The 10,177-nt window shown below is 43.7% G+C and overlaps 1 long non-coding RNA gene across 2 annotated transcripts; it reads right to left on the minus strand.

Moving 5' to 3' along the window:
- Nucleotides 1-8,498: 8,498 nt before the first annotated feature.
- On the minus strand, nucleotides 8,499-9,508 carry LOC309501893. 2 transcript variants are annotated; one of them, XR_014207040.1, is made up of 4 exons: nucleotides 9,092-9,508; nucleotides 8,890-9,033; nucleotides 8,735-8,826; nucleotides 8,499-8,615 (listed from the first exon to the last, which is right to left on the minus strand). It is a non-coding gene; the product is annotated as an uncharacterized lncRNA (long non-coding RNA). The 2 variants fall into 2 exon arrangements; XR_014207041.1 differs by having other exon boundaries at nucleotides 8,890-9,508.
- Nucleotides 9,509-10,177: the final 669 nt, after the last annotated feature.

Genomic DNA, 10,177 nt, shown 5'->3' on the forward strand with positions numbered 1-10,177 from the left:
TCTCTCATTCACAGTAATACCGGTCATGATTCCTGTCTTGTGTGGACTTCTATGTTATTTCCTGTTCTATGCCATGTTTTGTAGTCCTTTGTAGTTTTTCCTGTTGATTAGTCTTCCCTAGGTGTGTCTTGTTAACTTGTTTGCCCCTTTACTGTCCTCACTATGTGTATTGATATGCAGCAAGCTTAACACTCCTCCAAAAAGTACCCAAGACAGAGTTGACTTGAATTTCATTTAATGGAAGCGGTGTAAAACTGCAAAAAACAACAATAAAAATACATTAACTTTACAAGACACTTTGAGCATAAACATCTTCTAAAACATCCCTTCTAAACATAGTTAGCATAGCATACATAATAGCATAGACAACATCCATAGTTAAATTTGTACACACATCTGACATATTCAAGTACAACACTACGTTATATGACAAAACACCAAAGAACTTTCATAACATTGATTTTAGAAAACACTTACAGACAATGCCTTTTCAAGGGTAAAACATGAATGGAGATGGAATTCATCTGTGTGCTCACTCAAATGCCTGATAACAAAATGGCTGAACAGCACATGCTCTACTTAAATAGAGGCACATTGCCTCTAGGGGTCGCTAAATTGCAAACTGCAGCAGGGAACAGCATACTCCCCACCTGGCATCTCTAAGATGCCAAAACCCTACAAGCAAATAAACCTTTAATGTCCATTCTATAGAACTAACCACAGAGTCCTTTACCGTCCTTACTCAAGAGAATAATAATTTCAGTGATTGGTCGCAAAAACAGCTTAGAGCCACCTTCTCTGACAATTTTCACTTCAACCTTCCTTACTTTCCCGTCATCACTTGGAAAAGTTTGAGTGATTAAGCCAATAGGCCAGTCGTGTCTTTTGACTTGAATATCCTTTAGTAGGACAATATCTCCTTCTTTCACATTGGTTTTCTCATCTGTCCACTTTTGTCTTTTCTGGAGACCACAAATATACTCACTTCTCCACCTTTTCCAGAATCCGTTGGCCAGATGCTGGACTTGTCTCCAGTCAAGTCAAGTCAAGTCAAGTTTATTTGTATAGCGCTTTTCACAATACAGATTGTATCAAAGCAGCTTCACAGTATTAAATTAAAATAATACAACAAAGTTTGTTTCAAGAGGAATTTATTGATTGATAAAATTAAATTAAATATCCCCAAAATATCCCCAACTGAGCAAGCTAAAGGCAACAGTGGCAAGGAACCGAAAAACTTCATCAAGTGACCTAATGGTGTCCTAAAACTCCATCAGGTGACCTAATGGAGAAAAAAAAACCTTGGGAGAACCCAGGCTCAGTCGGGGGCCAGTTCTCCTCTGGCATTTATGAGCTATAGGCCGGATTGTAGTTTGAACTGTAGGATTATATGAATGCCTGGCTGAAGAGATGCGACTTTAATCTAGTTTTAAACTGGGAGAGCGAGTCTGAGCAACGAACAGTATCAGGAAGACTATTCCAGAGTTTTGGAGCCAAATGTGAAAATGCTCTCCCTCCTTTGGTGGTTCTGGATATCCTAGGTATGACCAAAAGCCTTGAATTTAGTGATCTTAAAGAGCGCGATGGATTATAGGGTGATAGAAGATCCGTTAAATAGACTGGAGCTAAGCCGTTTAGGGCTTTATAGGTCAGTAGCAATACCTTGTAATTAATACGGAACTTTATAGGTAACCAATGCAGTGATGATAAAATCGGTGTTATATGATCATATTTTCTTGATCTAGTAAGAACTCTAGCGGCGGCATTTTGGACTAACTGTAGCTTGTTTATTGAGGATGCAGGACAACCAGCTAGTAAAGCATTACAGTAATCCAGTCTCGAGGTCATGAATGCATGAACTAACTTTTCTGCATCAGAAACTGATAGCATATTACGTAGCTTAGCAATGTTTCTAAGGTGGAAAAAGGCTGTTTTTGTAACATATGAAATATGATTTTCAAAAGACAGGTTGCAATCGAGTATAACACCCAGGTCTTTTACTGTAGAGGATAAAGTAACAGGACATCCTATGATGTTAAAGTTGTATTGTGCGAGGTTTTGTGGGCGTTTTTTTTAACCGATAAGTATTACCTCTGTCTTGTCTGGATTTAATAAAAGAAAATTACGGGTCATCCAATCTTTTATATCTTTAACACACTCTGTCAATTTGGAAAATTTAGCGTTTTCATCCGGCCGTGATGAAATATATATTTGAGTGTCATCAGCATAACAATGGAAACTAATTCCATGTTTCCTTATAATATTTCCAAGTGGCATCATATACACTGCTCAAAAAAATTAAAGGAACACTTTGAAAACACATCAGATCTCAATGGGGAAAAATATCATGCTGGATATCTATACTAATATGGACTGGGTAATGTGTTATGAACGAAAGGATGCCACATCGTTTGATGGAAATGAAAATGATCAACCTACAGAGGATTGAATTCAAAGACACCCCCGAAATCTAAGTGAAAAAATGATGCAGCAGGCTTGTCAATTTTGCTGAAATTTCATTGCAGCAACTCAAAATGGTACTCAGTAGTTTGTATGGCCCCCACGTGCTTGTATGCATGCCTGACAACGTCGGGGCATACTCCTAATGAGACGACGGATGGTGTCCTGGGGTATTTCCTCCCAGATCTGGACCAGCGCATCACTGAGCTCCTGGACAGTCTGAGGTGCAACCAGGTGATGTCAGATGGACCGAAACACAATGTCCCAGAGGTGTTCTATTGGATGTAGGTCAGGTGAGCGTGGTGGCCCTTCAATGGTATCATTCCTTCATCCTCCAGGAACTGCCTGCATGCTCTCGCCACATGAGGCCGGGCATTGTTGTGCACCAGGAGGAACCCAGGACCCACTGCACCAGCATAGGGTCTGACAATGGATCCAAGGATTTCATCCCGATACCTAATGGCAGTCAGGGTGCCATTGTCTAGCCTGCAGAGGTCTGTGCGTCCCTCCATGGATATGCCTCCTCAGACCATCACTGACCCACCACCAAACCGGTCATGCTGAACGATGTTACAGGCAGCATAACATTCTCCACGGCTTCTCCAGACCCTTTCCTGTCTGTCACGTGCTCAGGGTGAACCTGCTCTCATTTGTGAAAACCACAGGGCACCAGTGGCGGACCTGCCAATTCTGGTGTTCAATGGGAAATGCCAATCGAGCTCCCTGGTGCTGGGCAGTGAGCACAGGGCCCACTAGAGGACGTCGGGCCCTCAGGCCATCCTCATGAAGTCTGTTTCTGATTGTTTGGTCAGAGACATTCACACCAGTGGCCTGCTGGAGGTCATTTTGTAGGGCTCTGGCAGTGCTCATCATGTTCCTCCTCGCACAAAGGAGCAGATACCGGTCCTGCTGATGGGTTAAGGACCTTCTACGGCCCTGTCCAGCTCTCCTAGAGTAGCTGTCTGTCTTCCTGGAATCTCCTCCATGCTCTTGAGACTGTGCTGGGAGACACAGCAAACCTTCTGGCAATGGCACGTATAGATGAGCCATCCTGAAGGAGCTGGACTGCCTGCGCAACCTCTGTAGGGTCCAGGTATCGCCTCATGCTACCAGTAGTGACACTGACCCTAGCCAAATGCAAAACGGGTGAAAAACAGTCAGAAAAGATGAGTAGGGAAAAAATGTCAGTGGCCTCCACCTGTAAAACCATTCCTGTTTTGGGGGTTGTCTCACTGTTGCCCATCTAGTGCACCTGCTGTTAATGTCATTAACACTAAAGCAGCTGAAACTGATTACCAACCCCCTCTGTTACTTAACTGACCAGATCAATATCCCAGAAGTTTAACTGACTTGATGATATTCTCTGATTAAAAAGTGTTCCCTTTATTTTTTTGAGCAGTGTATATTGAAAATAACAGAGGGCCTAATACAGATCCCTGCGGCACTCCATAGTTTACTGGAGTTATGATCGATTTTTCTCCATTTAAATAGACAAAATGGTAGCGGTCAGATAGGTATGATTTGAACCAGCTTAGTGCTTGTCCTTGAACACCAGTATAATTTTGTAGTCGATCTAAGAGTATTGTGTGATCTATAGTATCGAACGCAGCACTAAGATCAAGTAAAACTAGTATTGAGATACAGCCTTGGTCAGAAGCTAAAAGTAAATCATTTGTGATTTTAACGAGCGCAGTTTCAGTGCTATGATGCGGTCTGAATCCAGACTGAAACTTTTCATAGATCTCATTTTGTTGCAAGAAAGAGCCCTGTTGAGCGGACACCACTTTTTCTAATATTTTAGACATAAATGGAAGATTTGAAATGGGTCTATAATTTGCTAGATTATTATGATCTAATTGTGGTTTCTTAATGAGAGGTTTTATAACTGCCAGTTTAAATGTTCTTGGAACATGACCTAAAGATAAAGACGAGTTAATAATATTGAGGAGAGGATCTTCCACTACAGGTAACACTTCTTTCAGTAGTTTAGTTGGTATAGGATCTAATAAACATGTTGTTGTTTTAGATGAAGTGATAAGTTTATTTAACTCTTTTTGTTCTATAGTTGTAAAGCACTGTAATTGTTCTTTTGGGGTGATAATTGAAGCTGAATTATAAGGCGCGATTGAAGATTGAACGTTTACAATTGTGGTTCTGATGCTTTCTATTTTCTCAGTGAAGAAGTTCATGAAATCATTACTACTGAACTGTAACGGGATATTTTGTTCGGGTGACGTCTGTTTATTTGTTAGTCTAGCCACGGTGTTAAATAAAAACCTTGGATTGTTTTGGTTGTTTTCTATTAGTTTGCGGAGGTGCTCAGCCCTGGCCGCTTTTAGGGCCTTTTTATAACGTGACATACTGTCTTTCCACGCGATTCTAAAGACCTCTAAATTAGTTTGTTTCCATTTACGCTCTAAAATACGGGTTTCTCTCTTTAAAACATGCGTAGTATTGTTATACCATGGTGCTTTATTTTTCTCTCTGACCTTTTTTAATTTAAGAGGTGCAACCACATCCAATGTTCTAGAGAGAATGGTGCTCATAGTGCTAGTTAGTTCTTCTAGTTCATCTGTTTGTTTGGGTTCAGGCAGCAGCTGAGACAGATTAGATAAGCAATTTGAGAAATTATCTATGGTGGATGGGAGGATTGTTCTGCCTGGTTGATAACGCGACGCCGCATGACATATTACAGCAGTACGTAATATGCAAGTTACCATGTAGTGATCAGTGACTTCATCACTTTGTGGAATGATATCTATATCGGTTGGATCGGTTCCATGTGATATAATTAAATCGAGTGTATGATTAAGACGATGTGTTGGTCCGGTGACGTTTTGCTTGACCCCAAATGAATTCTCCACTGCTGTTTATAGAGATTACCATCGTCAAACTGCCCTGGTGGTACAGAATGGGCTCCAATCTTTTGCGTAAGGAGCATAGCAGGAGTAAGAATGAGAGGTTGTTCTGGATCGGAGGACACAGAAGTTAATGGTCTTGAATTTACGATAGCAGTAACTTTGGCCATAAAAGTTGTTAAAACTTCATGTGAAAGTCTAGCAGATCCAAGTTTCAGAAGCATGGCATCAAGAATACGACGAGACACTCCAATCATTCGCTCCCAACTACCTCCCATGTGTGAGGAATGTGGTGGATTGAACAACCAAGTAGAACCTTGCTCTGAGAGGTAGCTTTCTACAGGTTTGTTGGCATGCATAGAACCAACCTGTAGTTCTTTGCTGGCCCCTATGAAGTTTGTCCCACAGTCAGACCTCAGTTGTCTCACAGGTCCTCTGATTGCAAAGAATCGTTTAAGGGCATTGATAAAACTAGATGCATCAAGTGATTCAATAATTTCAATGTGAATAGCTCGTATACTCATACACGTGAAGATGACTGCCCAGCGCTTGCTATTACTCTGTCCTCCACGTGTTCTTCTGGCAGTGACAGACCATGGACCGAACACGTCTAGACCTACATACGTGAACGGAGGATCGGTGCTCAAACGATCGACTGGTAGGTCTGCCATCTTCTGCTCTTCAGACCTACCCCGTAACTTACGACATGTTACACAACTGTGTATTAGACTGCTGATACGTCTCTTACTCTTATCTAATGAGTAGAGAAGCAACATGGTGTTTACCTGGAATTATAATTGGATGAGCCTCATTTGATGGAATTTGTGCTTTCGACAGTCATCCTCCAACTCGAAGTATTCCTTGAGCATCAATAAATGGACAAAGTTTGACAAGGGGACTTCGTTTATTAACAGGTTTTCCCTTTCTAATGCTCTGCATTTCCTCTGGATAGGTCTCAATTTGAACAGCAAGAATGATTTTAGTCTTTGCCTCATCCAGTTGGACTGCACTCAAAGGTTCCTTACACATATGCCAGCCATGGCAGGAATCCTGATTGACTTCTTTTGAGAAGGAATGAGCTATATGTGAGAGTCGTGCTACAGCTCTTGAAGCTGACGTCCAGCTTGAAAACCTTTCAAAACGTGCACTTCCAAGGCGTAGAGAAAGTTTGGTTATACATGTCATTACCTCAGGTCGCAATTCTGCATCAGATTCAGGATGGATGAGGTCAAAGGCTTCCACGACTGGTTGGCAGGTTTGCGACAGGAATTTTGGCCCAGTAAGCCATGCAGAGACGGTAAGCTGGTTTGCTGAAACGGCTCTTGTCCCACAGTCGGCTGGGTTAAGATCAGTTTGAACATGGTGCCACTGATGTTTCTGAGTTGAACGTCTAATTCGTTGCACTCGGTTATTAACATATACAAAGAAGCGTTTTGATTAATTGAATATGTAACCAAGAACCACCTTGCTGTCGGTATAGAATTTCATGTTCTTCAGTTCCAGGTCCAGCTCTTCAGAGATTACTTCTGCTATTTCCACTGCGAGAACAGCAGCGCATAATTCAAGTCTGGGAATGGTTAGGTCAGGTTTTGGCGCCAATTTTGTTTTACCAAAGATGAACCCAACTTCAGTCTGTCCATGAACATCTGTAACCTTTACATAGCCAACAGCGGCAATGGCTTTAGTTGATGCATCACAGAATATACAAACTTCTCTTTCCTGAGCTTGTGAATAAGGAATTGATGTGTATATTCTTGGAATCTTCACCTCTTTCAGATGTTGTAGAGAAGTACACCATTTCCGCCATTCCTCGAACTTGTGATCAGGAAGAGGTGCATCCCAATCGCAGATGTCACTAGTCAGATCTCTTAGAATTTTTCGACCTTGAACACTCACAGGAGCAGCAAACCCAAGCGGGTCGAACAGGCTATTTATAGCAGATAACACACCACGTCGAGTATATGGCTTTTCAGCATCAACCACTTGAAAAGTGAGCGTATCTGCAACAAGGTCCCATTTTAGGCCTACACTTCTCTGCACAGTGTAAAGGTCTTGGCCAACATCAAGATCCTGTAAGCCCTTGGCAAGATCTGCAGCAGGGAAGGCTTTCATTACCTCCAGTTTATTGGATGCAATTTTATGCAACTTAAGATTAGATTGGGCCAACATCTCGTGAGCTGACTTCAGCACACTGACAGCTTCCTCCACTATAGGGAATGATTTGAGGCCATCATCCACATAAAAGTGTCTTTCTACAAACTTTCTCACCTCTTTTCCAAACTCTCTTTCCCCCTCCATGGCTGTCCTTTTCAGACCATAAATGGCCACGGCAGGTGAGGGGCAATTGCCAAACACATGAACTCTCATGCGATACTCCATGATCTCACTGTCAAGTTGGTGGTTATGGAACCACAAGAAACGGAGGTAGTTGCGATGATCCTCTTTCACAAGGAAACTATGGAACATCTGCTTGATGTCTGTAATCACCGCAACTGGCTCAGTTCTGAAGCGCATGAGAACTCCAAGCAAGCTATTATTAAGGTCTGGACCTCGAAGGAGAACATCATTCAACGACACGCCATTGAACCGTGCACTTGAATCGAACACGATTCTAATTTGCCCAGGTTTTTGAGGGTGGTAGACTCCAAAACTTGGTAAGTACCAACATTCCTTATCTCTGTCAATGGGAGGTGCTACTTCAGCATGATTGTGTCACAGGCCGGGGTGGCCCTCCCTCCCCTGCTGAGCGTACCACCTCGAGGAGTTACCCAGAGACACGACAGACCAAACAAGATTATTATCAAAAACTTGTATTTTATTTAGTTAAAACAAGTCCAATCTCAACTTAAAATCCACCGACTGATCCACCTCTCTCTCTTCCACCAGGTTGCGGGGGAGGTTCACCCGACGGTTCCTCTCGACCAGAGGTAAGTAATGAAGCAGGCACTGGTAAGGTTTCGCCCCACGGTCCCTCTTCAGCCAGACATAAGAAATGGGGCGGACGCTGATAAGGATTCACACGATGACTCTTCTTCGGTTGGAGGTAAGTGATGGCACAGGCACTGGCAGGGGTTTCACACAGCAACTCCTCTTCGGTGGGAGGTAAGTAACGCACAGGCACTGGCGGGAGTTCGCACAACAGTTCCTCTTCGGCTGGAGGTAAGTAGTGGCACGGACACTGACAGGGGTTTCGCACAGCAGTTCCTCATCAACTGGAGGTAAGTAATGACCCAGGCGCTGGAAAGAGTTTCGCACGGCAGCTCCTCTTCAGCCGGAACGTGAGTACTGGAGCAAGCGCTGGTAGGGAATTGACAACAAAGGAAGGGGTTACTCTTCGCACAGGACAGCATCAATTATTTGAGTGTCACCTCTCTTGGGATAGGGGGAAGGGTCGGGCAGGGAATCATCAGTAGTACTCCAATATTCCATCACGGAGGGCCAGCAGGGAACTCTCTCATTCCTTCCACAGGCCAGTAGCAACAGTGTTCGATGACAGGGGACAATTTCTCTATGTGCACAGAACAATCACGATGAATAGAAGACTTGACAATCAGCAACTGAATCTTCTTACCACAGGGGGCGGCGGTGACAGTATTCAATGGCAGGGGGCGGTTTCTCTATGTTCACAGAACAGAAATGGTAAGTGCAGGTTTCAACAGTCCTCAGCTGAGCCTTCTCCCCAGCAGCAACAGCATCCAATGGCAGAGGACAGTTTCTCTATGTTCACAGAACAATCATTGGTGAATAGAAAACGTAACACTGAATCTTCTTACCACAGAGCAATGATGGCAGCGTTCGATGGCAGGGGGACAGTTTCTCTGTGTTCACAGAACAACAGTGAGGAGTACAGGTTTCAACGATCCACAGCTGGCCTTCTTTCCATAGAACAGCGATGCATAGATCTCTCATAAATCCTCTTCAGTGGTGAGTACAGGGTAGACCTGCATTCCTGCACAGCATATGCTCAAGACACAACAGTTAATTAGTTTCAGTTTGACCTTCAAAACCCATGAGTAGACGACTGGGGAACGGGCAGACATAAACTTCAGTTTCCACACCAGTGCACAATTCAGTCACTTCAAATGATCACACGTGTTCACTTCACATTAAACACTGCAACTCACATCAACTCACAGTGAATAAGGTCTCTTATCGTGGTCCCAGTCGACTCCCTTCGCTCAACGGACAAACTGTACATGTTCACAGAACAGACTGTGAACAGACTGTGAACTGCCCCGCTTCTGGGGGGACTGCCCCCCCAGAAGCGGGGCAGTCATGGCCTAGTGGTTAGGGAGTTGAACTGGTAACCCAAAGGTTGCTGGTTCGATTCCAGAGCCGGTGGGAAATGACTGAGGTGCCCTTGAGCAAGGCACCTAACCCCTAATTGCTCCCCGGGCGCCACACAAAGGCTGCCCGCTGCTCTGGGTGTGTGTATCCACGTTTTCAGTGTGTGTGTGTGTTAACTACTCACTACTCTGCTCCTAATGTGTGTGCATTAACTTGGATGGGTTAAATGCAGAGGTCAAATTCCAAGTATGGGTTACCATACTTGGCCGTCACTGTCACTGTCACTGTCACTGTCACATCCAAGCTGTATAGATGGTTGACTATGGAAACACAACTGACATTGAAAAGCTTCAGAACAGAACTCACCGGGCGCCGGGGCGGTTTCACCACATCATGGCGGGTAGCGGGCACTACAGGCATTAACTTCCTAATAGAACTGGCAGATAACACTCGTCTGTTCGATGAAATAACACAGTTCAATCATACCACTCCTTTCCAGCTTTTCCTTTTCCTTACTTGCAGTTTTCTCCGTCCTTTAACGATCTGCCCTCTCGTATACTGCCCGATGTGAT

Source organism: Leuciscus leuciscus, assembly GCF_965113295.1.
Source record: "Leuciscus leuciscus genome assembly, chromosome: 6".
In the NCBI taxonomy this organism is placed as follows: domain Eukaryota; kingdom Metazoa; phylum Chordata; class Actinopteri; order Cypriniformes; family Leuciscidae; genus Leuciscus; species Leuciscus leuciscus.